The 15,516-nt window shown below is 39.2% G+C and overlaps 1 protein-coding gene across 26 annotated transcripts in view; it reads left to right on the top strand.

Moving 5' to 3' along the window:
- Positions 1-15,516, top strand: part of EPB41L2 (erythrocyte membrane protein band 4.1 like 2) — a 281,497-nt gene that overhangs the window by 44,906 nt on the left and 221,075 nt on the right. The window contains exon 1 of one of the 26 annotated variants that reach the window (XM_043542904.1): positions 3,977-4,051. The exons of the other annotated variants lie outside the window; for them this stretch is intronic. The gene's annotated coding sequence lies outside the window, so the exon portion shown is untranslated. Of the gene's footprint in view, positions 1-3,976; positions 4,052-15,516 lie in introns of those variants that run through there. 26 annotated transcript variants of the gene reach the window in all.

Raw genomic sequence — 15,516 nt, 5'->3', positions numbered from 1 at the left:
GGCTTCACAGGTTATAGTCTTTGGTGGTTCCCATAAACGCCCACTGAGGCTGATAAAGTGATAAAGGATTCCTTTATTTTGGCTGTCGGAAATAAAATTTGCAGTTACCCTTGGCATGATAGCTTTAAGTTTCAAACAAAAGATAAACCAGCTTTTCTTAAGTCAGTTTCTGAGGGCAGGCCAGTGCATGGATAATAGTCTCTTTTGGGCCTCCTCCTCTTGCATGTGCAATCTTACATATTGTACCTTTTGTCCCATTGGTAATTTGATAAGATCCTCTGGCAACTACAGTAAAGCAGTAAGAAATGTTAAGGTATTGTTAGCTTCTTTTAATGTGATTTAGCAGTTGGAAGCAAGAAGAGGCAGCTCATTGTGGTTCACATGACCTATTGACCACCAGTAACTAGTCTGTAGACCGTTGGTGTTGCATGGACAGAACAGAGGGACATGGTGGAGTATAGGAATGGTAGTTCTGGTTTAGAGTGGTGGTCGTAACTGATAAAGTGGCATTGTTTGTTATAGAGAGCAAGTATATTATGGACCTGACCCAACTCCTTATTGACGTAAAAAGGAAAGATGGATTGAACTATATAAATAAATTTGTGCTTTTATATCTCTTGAGGAGACAGATACAGAAAATCAAACTACCTTATCTTTCCATAACACTTTCATTGTATTTCTTGTGAGCAGCTCTGCAGAGGCAGAGATGGGCTTGGTATCTTGTTTAAAAAGTACAACCTTAACTTTTCATTTCCGGGTCTGATATTATTGTGAAGCACTTGTTGTGAAGCCAGTGTAATTAACTGCAGCCTGAATTCCAGCTTCACCTACAGGTGAAGAAGGTGCATGTGTATCCCACCATGTTACATAATCCAATGTTACTCAGTCCTGAACTGCTTATTTTAAAAAAAAAAGGGGGGGGGGGAAGGTAGTGTGTGGTTGGATGTTGGGGAGAGTACATGCAAAAACAAAACAAATATGTAACTGATTTATAAAACAAGAAAATAATTGTTCATTTCCCCCACCTGCGGGCTGGATTGCACCTCCACTTTTGTGAGCACAGGAGACTCAAATCTAGGGGATCTTTGTAAGCTCCCAGATGAGGGAGCCGCAGTTTTGCACCTTTTCCCTTTAACATCAGATGCTCCCCCAGTGGTACCATGAGGTTTTTTGGGGCTGGGATGATAGGGAAGGAACTTGTCTTAGCACAGCTGAACCCATCATCTCCTGTTGAGCCTGTAAATATCAATGCAGAAGTCTGAGAACTAGTGCTGTTTTGAAACAGCATTAATTCCCATTGGATCCTTCCATAGCTTCTGCTACAGCTCAGCCATAGAGGATTTTGTCAATAGTTGGAAGGGGTTCTTCAGAAGCCTTGCTACCAAGGGGTTGGGGTATAGTAACAGTGTGCAGGGACTCTCTGGGACTGCAGGTTCCTTTCGTTATGTATCCTGAGGATGGTTTGGGGTGACGATTTATTTATGGTACCTCGCTGCTCCACTTTGAAAAGACAACTTGACAGAAAATCCAGGGTGAGCTTCAGGAAGTTTTCTGTTCCTCTTGTCTTGCTCCTGGAATTATTTTTGCAGGAAGATTTGATTTGATCCTCTGACTTTAATTTACTCTGCTAATCTTAGGTAATGCAGCATTTTTGGTATGTAAGGTCATTATTTGGAGACTCATGCATTTCACAGATGCACAATAGGACGAATTAAGGACACAGTTTGAAGGCAAACCCTGAATTGCCTTACTGCTACAGATTTAAGTCAGTTCCTTTGCCTGTCTAACATTGTCTCTGTGGCTTAGTGTTTGCAAGGCACCAGTTCTAGAGAAGTGTTCTTGTTGCAAAAGCTACCCTGTCACCAGAAAATAAAAATAGAATTTTAAAAACCAAGGAAATGTCTGTACTGCCTGAAAGATCAGTTTTGACTAAAATTACTTGCATTGATGACAAAGCAGAGTTTAACCAAAATATTTATTGTTCAAATTACTCTGTAATTAGTAATGTTGTAAGGCTAAATGTAACACCGGGTTTTACTCAAAATCACTATCATTTTGTTACTGTGGCTTGAAAACTACAAAGAATAACCATGGCTTTCTTTACGAAGTGGCCTGGATTAAAAACTTGACTACAGTGTTTTAAGAATGTAGGTTTTTATATATTTTTAATAGTATTCTTCAGCATAATTTTAAAACACATGATGTGATCTCTTACCACAATGGAAAACTAGAGCAGTTTGTTTTGTTTTCTTTAATTGAAGTTGCCTGCACAGTACTCTTTTATTCTGTCTATCGTCTTTCAAAACTTGTAGCAAAAATATCTATATTTTATATATTGATAACATGCAGTGCTTTGAAATGTGAAGCTGTAGCAAAAATAAACTTGTCTTTTCATACAATACTTTAGACATCTCGCACAAATATACAATATAATCTCCTTTTTGGTTTGAATTTTGATTTTATTTTTTTTAAGAATTGTGCAACAGCTAGCTATAACATTTTACAGTTTTTTTTACAAACAAAAGTGAACTTTGTTTTCCCTCTGTTGGGAGAAAGTTTGCCTTCAAGTCTTTCTACTCCTTCCTTGTTTTCTTCTCTCAAAAACACCCTATCTTGTGGTCACCCTTCTATTTTCAACAAACTTGTGTTTGCTTGCCAGTTGCACAATTACTATTCCTGTAGGTGTTTTCTACTTAAATTGAAGGAATGTATAATAAATTAATCAGCTGTTGAAGTTATTGGTCTGTAACCTCCAGATCGGTGTCCCATTTCCTAAATAACTTCAGTGTATACCATTTTCAAATTCTCTGGTAGCGATGGAATTCCCCAAAACAATCACCAGTGCTTCATTAGTTCATTTAGTATACTGAAGTGACTTTCATATGACCCGACTAATAGTAATATGTTCTAGTTAACTATGTAGTGGTTAACGTGTTCATTCATATAAATTGCCTAGGGAGGTTGTGAAATCTCCATCCTTGGAGATTTTTAAGAGCAGGTTAGACAAACACCTGTCAGGGATGATCTAGATAATACTTAGGCCTGCCATGAGTGCGGGGGACTGGATTAGATCACCTCTCAAGGTCCCTTCCAATCCTATGATTCTCAGATTTCTGATTCTGAGTTGCAATAACACTATCCTCACTATTTTTGTCATATTTTTTTTTCTTAAATGGTAGCTCAAATCAAATAACAAATCAGCTGCCTTATCACTAATCCTGTCCCTATTAGTGAACCTACTCCTTTCTCTGCCATCTTGCTTTTTGGATACTTTCTTTAATTGGACGTTGTCCCATTACAACATGCATCTGACATGAACTTAGTGCCTGTAACAGGGATAGTTAAAAACCTGGTGCCATAATCTTCATACTTAAATTAATGCCTAATCTTAAAACTGCTTTGGGTCCCCTTCTCAGAGGACTCCTCTCTTAAAGTGCCTACGGTGGCCAGGCTTTGATAGAGGAGGGCTTTATGATAAACTTAGTCATCTGTGTCACTACTTTGTTCAGCCACAGTGATGGCAACCAACCAATGCATAATGGTCCTTTTTTGCCCAGGACTGAGCGTGCTGCTAACCTAAATTTCAAGTGACCTAACAGGAAAACAGTTTTTACACTTTGGTACTCAAGGTTTAATTATTTCAAGTTTTGTTAAGTATACTTAGTTATTTGCAGTGCTGTAGCCATGTTGGTTCCAGGATCTTGGAGAGACAAGGTGAATGAGGTAATATCTTTTATTGAACCAACTTCTGTTGCTGAAAGGGACAAGCTTTTACAGAGTTCTTTTTAAGCTTGAAAGCTTCTCTTGCACCAACGGAAGTTGGTCCAAAAAAAATATTACCTCATCCACCTCATTCTCACATTTTACTAGTTGAACATTTGCACTTAACTCTAGAGAGATAGAAGCAACTAATTACTTCCCTTGGCTATATTTCATGGTAGGTTTTTCTGTGTTTTTTATATGTATTATAGGGATGGTGTGAGTGGTGGGAACAGAAGACAATTTCTAGAGTTAGCTGAGATTTCTGTATTTCCAGGATTTTCTGATTGTGGTAATTACTTGCAACTTGAAAGACCATTTTATTTTTTCATTCGTGCCTATTAAATGTGAGCAGGACAAAATCCCTGAGGGTATCTCAATGTTTGCTTTCTAATTCTGTTCAATAAAGAACTCAACATCTGGTATGAAACATTAAAAAGCCAAAAGAACTCTTTACCATGATTTGATTCATAGAGAAGTATGTGGTTTTTTTTTTTTTTGGTGGTGAGTCTGATTTCCTAACATCCTTTAGAGAATTAAGGGAGTTGATTTAAATTATGGGATAATTGCAAAATAGAATTTGGTTACACTACCTCTCATAGTTGGATATTATAAAAAACGTTGCCAAGAAAGTGCTGATAATACAGTGTCTATCGTTCAAATGTAGTAAAGGTTAAGCTGTATGTAAGCTATTCCTGAGTTCAGTGGCATTTTGAATCCTGCTCTGTGGAGTGAGAAAATCCTTGGGAAGGAGAATGGGGTAGCTTTTTTAAAAATTGCTGTAGAACCTTTACCTTACACAAGAGACTATCAGAAGGGACTTATTTCAGAGTGGTAGCCATGTTAGTCTGTATCAGTAAAAAACAACAAGGAGTCCTTGTGGAACCTTAGACTAACAAATTTTATTTGGGCATAAGCTTTCGTGGGCTATAGCCCACTTCATCAGATGCATGGAGTGGAAAATACAGTAAGCAGGTATAAATAAATATACAGCCCATGAAAAGATGGGAGTTACCTTACCAAGTGGGGGGGTCAGTGCTAACGAGGCCAGTTCAATTAGGGTGGATGTGGCTCATTCCCAACAGTTGACAAGAAGGTGAGTATCAACAGAGGGAAAACTATTTTTTATAGTGACTTAGGTTCTCCTCCTATCTTTATTTTCATTCCTTTGGATGAGATGTTTAACCCATTACTAAATATGGTAGCAAACCACAAGCTTTTGAGCTAAATAGGACATGGTCTGTGTGGTATTGAAAGTAGAAGCTGGAATATTGTCCTTAGGCTTTCAACCACAAATATTTTGGGTCCATACCCATTAATAACACTAATTGCAAACTCGCTCATAACATCTTGACCCTCTGCTTTAAATTATGCTAGCATGGTGAATGTGTAGTAAATAGAGAAGTTAATGAGTGGTGGAAGAATGGCTTTTAATTTTATCAGTTCCTTGAGAGACATTTATTGTATGGTCCATGCGTGACAGTCATCACTGTGCCTTCTAAATGTTTTTACAAAATAAATTCTCCATCTTATAAAATGCAAAACATAAGGAAATACTTGGTAATGTAGTTTCTTCTAAAGTGTCTCATTTTGGCTTAGCTTTTGGGATATGCTGACTCATTTGCCACCTCCATTTTGAGTATGTGGTAAAATCTCATATCTTTCCTGAAGTGTGGAAATTCTGATATTCAACCCCTGTCATCTAAACCTATATTTAAGTGATCTAATGTTCTCATGGGGAAAGTGTGTTAATTACTGCCAAAATATTAACTTTTTTGTGTACTGGGAGGACGGTTCATGGGGTTTGCTTGTAGAATACATAATACAAGCTGTAACTTCAAGATCACTGGTTTAAAAACCAGACCAGTCTGGTAGTGAACCAGTTAGTCATTACCATTTGATGGGCCAAATTATATGTAATGAGTTGATGGAGTCAGTAAGTGGATGGGGGCGTTCACATGAAAAACGACCATCATAACTGGAACTAATTCATACTTTTATTTGCAGTCTTCACTAGAGGCCAGGGAGTAAATGCTACATGGAATAGCCTCTCACTTCAGGAGAAGATAATCTAAAGTTTATTTCAACCCTGACATATAAAACATCAGTACTTCTTCATGTATACAAAAGACAAGACTTCTGTCTACAATGCTTTCATAAATGTTAAATTAAACTCTTTTAAAACTAAATACAAGTGTGTATATTATGGGTTTTTTTTTTTTTTGTTGCGCTGACCCACTTGTTAGTCTTGTTTAGTTTAATTTTTCTTGGCAAATCCATGAGCAAGGACTGATTGATCGAGTTGGGTCCTGGACTAGCCAGGAAAAGCTTCCCACTTACTACTGGTGAGTGAATTTTTAAAGCCCTGCATGTAACTACGCAAAGTAGAATACACTTATGCTGTTTCAGTAACTTCAAAGACATACCCAAATTTCAGTTCCGGCAGACCAAAATAAGTTGTACGTTATATTTAGAAACAACTAGTGTGTAATAATTCCAGATTCATAGAATCATAGATTAGGATTGGAAAAGACCTCAGAAGGTCATCTAGTCCAACGCCCTGCTTAGAGCAGGACCAACCCCAACTAAATCATCCCAGCCAGGGCTTTATTAAAGACTTGTATATTGATATCTGAGTGCTGCTGGTTTGTTGGGCCATGTGTCACTTTCAAAAAGTGCAGTTTCTCTACACCTCTAAGACCTGTCTATTCATAGGTTTCCTTATGTTTTAGACAGTCTTGATTTCACTATCTCAAAACTCAGACCCCCCCCCCCCTCCCCCCAGGCAACTTGTACCATGAGGATGGTTGATTTACTATAACATTCCCCAGCTGTTGGAATAGTATACAGTATGATGAATATGTTTAAAATACAAGTCCTATACCATACGTACTGGTGTTATAACTTTTGGAACATGATCGGTTTTTAATGACTGAATTTCTCAGTCACTGCCATGACATCCTATGTTTCTAGTTTCAACTTTTCTATAGCCCTAAACATTAATCTGTTGACTGCTATGGGGATATTCATTTGGCTGGTAGACTGAAAAATGCTACTATGCTGACCGTTGTAAATTCAGGTCTCAATGAGAGAAAACTTGGTCCTCTCTAAAGGATAGTAGGAATCAGCTTGCTTCCATTTCTCATGTCTGAATTAGAGATGTTTGCTTTGTTTCCGTAATGTGTCTTCTGTGTCTTTATACCAGTTAAAAATTGGATAACTTCTGTTCAGTGCTTCTGTAAGTATGTTGGGTATGACTGTTAAATCAAGATAGCATAATTCAGATGTAAAGTAGGCAAATGGTTTTGGCAAATATTGTGAGCATCTATGTAAGTAAGTGCTTTTTAAAGTGACACACACCACTGGCGGAATACTTAAACTCTGAGAGGTTTTTTTTAATTGTGTTGGGAGCAGTGTAATGGAAGGATGATTGCATGAAAAATTAAACTAAACTAGGCAAAATACTACAAAATAGACTCCAGCGAATAGTGGATAAGAGGCACTGAACACACCTGCCTACTTTTTAAATGTTTATCATTTTGATTCTTCATTTGGAAAACTGTTGTGGATGATATGTGAGGATTCTTTATTCCATTGATTGGTTGATACATTTTAATTCTCTGCTGCTCAAGCATAGTTTCAGATAAATAAAGTAGTAAATTTATAGAGATATCTATAGATCAGTCTGTATGGCTATGAAGGCAAATCTGGTGTAAAGTTAAATTGACTGACTAGACTTTCATAGAGCCTATGAAATTCTTTTGTTAAAATTAATAAAGAGAACTTTACAGCAAAGGATAACATCTTGGAAAAAAATGGAATAACAAACACAATCGTACAGTTAAGATCAAATCTGTCATCCATAACTGATTATCTTAAGCAAAGATTCTACCCGACCCCATTTTTGTAATACAGTGGATTAAATGTAGAACTACACTTTCTGAAACCTTGAGTCTTGTCTGGTGACACACGAGTTGTAATGGTCTTTACTGTGTGTACTGCCATTCTAATGGAGTTCAAACAATTCTGAAAGAAGACATTTTAATATAGAATACCTCAGGTCCATCCATAGTTCACTGCGGGGTGTGGAACTGGGCAAACAAGTGGATTAAGATTAATGTATGAGTAAGAAATGTCTCTTAATAGGTGACTATTAAAATATAATTTTTTTTAGCTGTCAACCTCTTCGGAGAACTCAAAGAGCTTGGCCGTTTGGCTTTAAAACCCTGCTGACAAAGATCTAGAAACTATAGGGGTTTTTCATAAATCCAGAATTTGGCTAGGCATGAAAAGGTCATGCCCCCACTTCTGCTTCTTAATCAGATCATTTAAAATGTATAACCTTTTTTGACCTGCCTCTGATAGAGCTAAAGCCACAGAAAAGAAATCTTATGTTCTTGGTAGGTAGTTGCCCTGATGGCTGAATCTGCTTTCAGGATTTGCTCCTTTTCTCTGTCATTAGACAGACAAAATAATAGTGCTGCCTTTATTCTATATACTTGTTTCTACATGTAGGGAGCCTAAAACTTACTGATATACAAGTAAGAAGCATTATTATTTTGCTTCCTTTTCTATATGGGATAACTTAGAGTTTCCAGTATTGGGAGTCCAGGCATTAATATCCAAATTTGCAAGAGTATGAACACTTCAAACCCTGACTCACTCCCCCCCAGTTACTTCTAATTTTCTTTCTGGCAAAGAGTATTGTTTTGTAAAATCCCCTGTTAAAGTTTCCTTTGTAGTGTCCTTTGTTTCTTTAAAATCATATTCCAGGCGGTTTATTTGCTGCTCGTTCCTGGAAACTCTTGAATCTGAGGCTGACGGTTTCCCAGAAACTACTTTCTGTTCCTTAAGAGACAGGCTTTCTACAAGAAAGTTTATCTGTATACCATTGTGGTGGGTCAGATAAGTCCTATACTGGCAATGAGGCTGTTAATTAGGCAGATAGGCTCTACACTGGCAAGGAGAGGCTTGAGAAGATCCTGTGGACCCAGATGACCCTACCCGCTATATGTGCAGCCAGTATCAGACATGGGGAAGGGCGTTAAAAGGAGGAGACATAGCCCAGTTGAGGGCTGACCAGAAAGGAGAGCAAAATTCTGCTACTTCCACAACAAGGGAAGCCTGGTCCCAGCCAAGAGTTGCAGCTTGCAACCTGGATGAGCCATTTGGTGGGTGGGACAGCTAGACCCAGGAAGGTAGACAAGGAGGGACAAAAACCTGGAGCAGATGTGTGGGTCCTGCTGACAAATCCTTGGATGATCCTAATTTTTAGTTTGTTTTTCCTTTTTGTTTTGGACTCCATGGCACTGGATCTGTGAGGGGTTGGGGACACCTGACTGGCAGGGATCTCCAGCAGGGGAGTTGTGAAGCCTGATGGACCACAAGGAGATGCTGCATAGACAACCTGGTTGCACCTATGGAGGGCCAAAATAATTTATTGTAAAGACAGAGGGCTCAAAGCTCTTTAAATTAGGATTTAACCATGTGGTGTTGGATTTTGTTAGTTCAATCTAATACCTTCTAAAACTATAGTCAAGACAAGGTAAGCTGTACTTTAACGTGTATTAAGGTAGTCCTGTTGAAATCTAGAAAGATCATAGGCTTTAATGGGATCAGTTAGCACGTGTTAAGAATATACACTGCCTTGTCAACACTAGAGTTTTAGAACATGTTGGCTAACCCCTTCTAAACTCTCCTTCAAGGTTCACTCTTCCGCTGCCTAGATTTCTGTAGCTTGAAAAAATCAGTCCTGTCTGTTTTCCCCCTTTTTCTACTTACCCCTCCTAAAGGTAGGCAGAGAAGATCCTTTTTCCACTTATTTCGAAAACGAAAAGTTCTTTTTATGTATTTTTTTTTTTCAGTTGCTCTATCTGAAGCTGCTCCTCTACCTTCTCTCTAGCTGGCACCAGGCTTCACCTTTCTGCATGTGCTTTTTTGTGTTTGATTCAGTCATTCCTCACGCGCGCGCCCCCCCCATCCCCTCTCAGACTAATGCTTGACATGTGCATGTTGGAGTGGGAATGTAAGGGAGAGCAGGACTGATACAGGATGCTGATTAGTTATTAGATTGTGCACAAATTCTTGAATGTGGATTATACAGCTATGATACAGAGATGCAATACCTTGGAATGCAATACCTTGGAAAAGAGAAGCAAAAAAGTTTCATACTAATTATAATCCTTCACCAGTGTGTAATACATCATTATGTTCCATATTTTTCAAGTATAAGTGCAGAGAATGCTTGACTTTGAACAGTTCTATTTTATTTTTTTGCCCTAATGGATTCCATTACATTATTAGTCTGTCATAGTTTGTTTAGAATGTAATTGGTATTTTAATAAGTATGTTGCACTCCTTTGCTCAAGTTCCTTGCCCAGGATGTTGAACTAAGCTGACTCATTTTTCTACAAGGCAGAACAATGTCAGTCTGGTATATGTACAAAGATAAGCAAAGTTACAGGTAGCTGTGCAATTCATATTCAGTTTTTTATTTTCCTGGAAAGAGCATGAACATAATTCAATGTTCTTCTTCTTATTTATTATTTAAAATGTGATACACACAGACATTTGTTGGAACAGGGTAACAAAATGTTCTTAGTAAAATAGTAAACGCTACTGTAATGAAAAATCCCATAATATGCATTTCCCAAATGCTCACATCAGTTGAGTTATTACACTTGATGTTCCTTTTTAGAAAAGGGGGAAAAAACTGTACTATGCCACATCACTTCAAATTTTCTAGCACTAAAGTCATAATGTACAACTCTCATTTTTTAAAACTGCTTCCCAAAACCTCTGTGGCAAGACTATTTTATGTAGTATTTTTGGAAAGCAAGCCACTAACTACTAGTCAATTGGGCTGGGCGGTTGGTGTAGTAGCAAAATATGCTACCACATGGTAGGGGATTGCCGCTACGGATCCTTGTGGTACATTTCATAAGTATGGCTCTGTATAAATAACAATAATGGTCCATTGCTTTTAGTCTGGTAGAGTCCAGGAGTGAAGGGTAAGGTAATGTATTCAATTCCTAGGTCTAACCTTATTTACGTTGCAAATTATGGACATTTGAACAGCGAATTTGAGTACCTGGATTTTGATGAAAAGCTAGGTTTGGAGGTGGGAATCAGTCTGCAGTGATGAGCGAGTCAGTTTTAAGTTATGTGCAGTATTTTTAGCCATGGAGACTGTTAACTTTGGCATTTCATGTTTAAAGGTCCCGGTCATGGAACTAGTGGTTAACAGGAGAATGTTCCGAGTCGGAGTTGAAAAAACAGCTCAGTAGGGGGCTCGCTTTAAGTTGAGTCCTTTCAGGCTAAAAAGTCCAGTTTGTGTGTCTCCTGCTGTAGATTGTCTACGCAATAGCAATATGTGATCTAAAGCTCACTCTAGTTGCAGTATGTGTAGAATTTTTTTAGATTTATTTTCTCTAGAATTTGAGGCTAAGAATTGGACTTTGATCTCTTACAAATTATCTACTTAACTTTATCCAGGCTAATTGCCACTTGCTCATTTCTTCCCTCCCCCATGCCGATGAAGCAGGAGAGAAAGAACAAGTTAAATTAGTATAGCTGTCATGATCATATATCCAAACTAGAATCATCAGGACACACTGCTAGTATTTTTCCCACACCTATTCTTTCTCTTATGTTTACTATTCTGGATTCCTGGGTAACTTTTTTTTTAACTTAATGCATTTTTTTTTTCCCCTGGTCTTTCCTCAGAGGACTTGTTTCCCTTTATTTTATATGATTTAGATGACAGAGAGTATGCTTAAGTTTGCGGATGATACCAAGCAGGGAGGGGTTGTATGTGCTTTGGTGGATAGGATTAAAATTCAAAATGATCTGGACAAACTGGAGAAATGGTCTGAAGTAAATAGGATAAAATTCAATAAGGACAAATGCAAAGTACTTCACTTGAGAAGGAACAATAATTTGCACGCATACAAAATGGGAAATGACTGCCTAGGAAGGACTACTGCAGAAAGGGTCTGAAGGTTGTAGGGTCTGAAGCATAATGGATCACAAGCTAAATATGAGTCAACAGTGTGATACTTTTGCAGAAAAAGCAAACATCATTCTAGGATGTATTAGCAGGAGTGTTGTAAGCATGACATGAGAAATAATTCTTCTGCTCTACTCCATTCTGATTAGGCCTCAACTGAAGTATTGTGTCCGATTCTGGGTACCACATTTTAGGAAAGATGTAGACAAATTGGAGAAAGTCCAGAGAAGAGCAACAAAAATGATTAAAGGTCTAGAAAACATGACCTACGAGGGAAGATTGATGATAAAATGGGGTTTGTTTAGTCTGGAGAAGAGAAGACTGAGAGGGGACATTAAAAGGTTCTTACAAGGAGGAGGGAGAAAAATGTTCTCCTTAACCTCTGAGGTTAGGACAAGAAGCAATAGGCTTAAATTGTAGCTAGTGCGGTTTGGGTTGGACATTAGGAAAAATTTCCTGTCAGGGTAGTTAAGCACTGGAATAAATAGCCCAGGGAGGTTGTGGACTCTCCATCATTGGAGATTTTTAAGAGCAGTTTAGACCATCACCTGTCTGGGATGATCTAGATAATACTCTAGCCCTGCCATGAGTGCGGGGGACTGAATTAGATGGCCTCTTGAGGTCCCTTCCTAAACCATCACGAAGTGCGGAAAGAATAGCAAATATGGCAGGCGACTGGCTTGGCTTAACAGTGAAATCTTTGGTGAGCTTAAACTCAAAAAGAAAGCTTACAAGAAGTGGAAATTTGGACAGATGACTAGGGAGGAGTATAAAAATATGGCTAGAGCATGCAGGGCTGTAATCAGGAAGGCCAAGGCACAACTGGAGTTGCAGCTAGCAAGAGATGTGAAGGGTAAGAAGAAGGGTTTCTACAGGTATGTTGGCAACAAGAAGGTGGTCACGGAAAGCGTGGGACCCTTACTGAATGGGGGAGGCACCATAGTGACAGATGTGGAAAAAGCTGAAGTACTCGATGCTTTTTTTGTCTTGGTCTTCACAGACTAGGGCAGCTCCCAGACTGCTGCACTAGGCAACACAGTGTGGGGAGTAGGTGAGCAGCCCTCAGTGGTGAAAGAACAGGTTAAGGACTATTTAGAAAAGCTGGACATGAGCAAGTCCATGGGTCCAGATATAATGCATCCAAGGGTGCTGAGGGAGTTGGCTGATGTGATTGCAGAGCCACTGGCCATTATCTTTGAAAATTTGTGGCGATCAGGGGAAGTCCAGGATGATTGGAAAAAGACAGATATAGTGCCCATATTTTTAAAAGGGGGGAAAAAAGAGAACCTGGGGAACTACAGATCGGTCAGCCTCACTTCAGTCCCTGGCAAAATCATGGAGCAGCTCCTCAAGGAATCCATTTTGAAGCACATGGGGGAGAGGGAGGTGATCAGGAACAGTCAACATGGATTCACCAAGGGCAAGTCATGCCTGACCAACCTGATTCCCCTCTATGATGAGAGAAGTGGCCCTGTGGATGAGGGGAAAGCGGTGAATGTGATATATCTTGACTTTAGCAAAGCTTTTGATACGGTCTTCCACAGTATTCTTGCCAGCAAGTTAAAAAAAAGTATGGATTGGATGAATGGACTACAAGGTGGATAGAAAGCTGGCTAGATTGTTGGGCTCAACAGGTAGTGATCAACGGCTTGATGTCTAGTTGGCAGCTGGTATCAAGCGGAGTGTCCCAGGGATCAGTCCTGGAACTGGTTTTATTCAACATCTTCATTAATCTGGATGATGGGATTAATTGCACCTCTGCAAATTCACAGATGACACTAAAATGGGGGAGAGGTAGATACACTGGGGGGTAGGGATAGGGCCCGGAGTGACCTAGACAAATTGAAGATTGGGCCAAAAGAAATCTGATGAGGTTCAACAAGGAGAAGGGCAGAGTTCTGCACTTAGGAAGGAAGGAAGAATCCCATGCACTGCTACAGGCTGGGGACTGACTTGGCTAAGCAGCAGTTCTGCAGAAAAGGATCTGGGGATTAGAGTGGACAAGAAGCTGGATATGAGTCAGCAGTGTACCCTTGTTGCCAAGAAGGCCAGTGGCATATTGGGCTGTATTAGTAGGAGCATTGCAAGCAGATCGAGGGAAGTGATTATTTCCCTGTATTCAGCACTGGTGAGGCCACACCTGGAGTACTGCGTCTAGTTTTGGTCCCCCCCCTCCACTTCAGAAGGGATGTGGACAAATTGGAGAGTCCAGTGGAGGGCAATGAAAATGATTAGGGGGCTGGGGCACATGACTTACAAGGAGAGGCTGAGGGAACTGGGCTTATTTAGTCTGTAGAAGAGAAGAGTGGGGGGTATTTGATATCAGCCTTCAGTTACCTGAAGGCAGGTTCCAAAGAGGATGGACCTCAGCTGTTCTCCATGGTGGCAGATGACAGAACAAGAAGCAATGGCCTCAAGTTGCAGTGGGGGAGGTCTAAGTTGGATATTAGGAAACACTATTTCACTAGGAGGGTAGTGAAGCACTGGAATGGGTTACCTAGGGAGGTGGTGGAATCTCCATCCTTAGGGGTTTTTAAGGCCCGGCTTGACAACACCTTGGCTGGGATGATTTAGTTGGTGTTGGCCCTGCTTTCAGCAGGGGATTGGACTAGATGACCCCCTGAGGTCTCTTCCAACCATAATAGTCCTATGATTCTATTTTTCTCTTTTTTCCCCTAGCGATCAGTCTTCCCTTATTGCTTTCCTTCTGTGATTCTCCTTTGGCCTTTGCCTTGTCTACAGTTCAGCAGTGATACTGAGTTGAGTAGGAGCTAGACTGTTTCTCATGTCTTGCTCTAATTGAGAAGTGACTTTCACTGCCGTGCTAATCCTTTTAGAGGCATCCCATGCATATTGGGGTAAGAAGTAGCTGATCTAGGTGCTATGTGAAACACCTACTACCACAGTGTTCAATGTATATGCAGCACCTAGCAAAGTGGGGTCCTGCTCCATGACTAATGTTTCTACGCATTATGGTAATACCGGTGATGCATAGGACACAATCTAGAAGACAGGGTCTCTGCTCCAAAGGGCTTACGTTTGAAGGGTATGCTTTTCATTCAGGGACTCCTAATAGCTGTCCTTTTATAGGCTTCCTGAAAAACAGAAGTCCTGAGCAGACAGTTTTGTAAACTGTTTCAGGACTATGATCTTGAATGGGGTAAGTCTAAACATCATGAGAGAGCTAAAGCCAAGTTTTTAAATCTCTTATTAGAATTCTTTTAAAAATGCATTGTAACAGAAACAAGACTTATTTATGAAATAACCAAAACTAAGTAATTAACCTAATTTTACTAATCAATACCAGAGTGGCTGAAGTATTGTAATAGCAAACATATAGTTAATCATACACAGTGCTAGTTAATATTTGTAGTTCTACATTATTTATGTAGTGAAGACAATTATATTGATAGTATTCAGTAGCAACATCCAGTTTTCACATATTTATTGAAGAGCTTTGGGAGTAGGAAGTACATTTTGATGGTGGGGCGGAAGCCTTGATTAATTATTCTTGTAGTGTACAATGGGAAGAACTTAATTTCTTCAGATCAAGAAATTAAAGGATTTTAGTCTTTGTATCCTAAATAATCCAAATCTGTGTGAAATCGTGTACTATTTTGGTGTATATTAGCTGTTGTTTATGTAGCTATTAGTTTTTATAAGTTTCAGTAGAGGGTTGTGAACTGGTGAGCCAGTCAACTTTTTTTATTTTTAGAAAAATTTTCATTTATCTCTATCTGGTGTTGCCA

The sequence above is a fragment of the Chelonia mydas genome, chromosome 3 (assembly GCF_015237465.2).
Source record: "Chelonia mydas isolate rCheMyd1 chromosome 3, rCheMyd1.pri.v2, whole genome shotgun sequence".
NCBI classification, from domain to species: domain Eukaryota; kingdom Metazoa; phylum Chordata; order Testudines; family Cheloniidae; genus Chelonia; species Chelonia mydas.
This window is presented reverse-complemented; position numbering and strand designations above follow the sequence as displayed.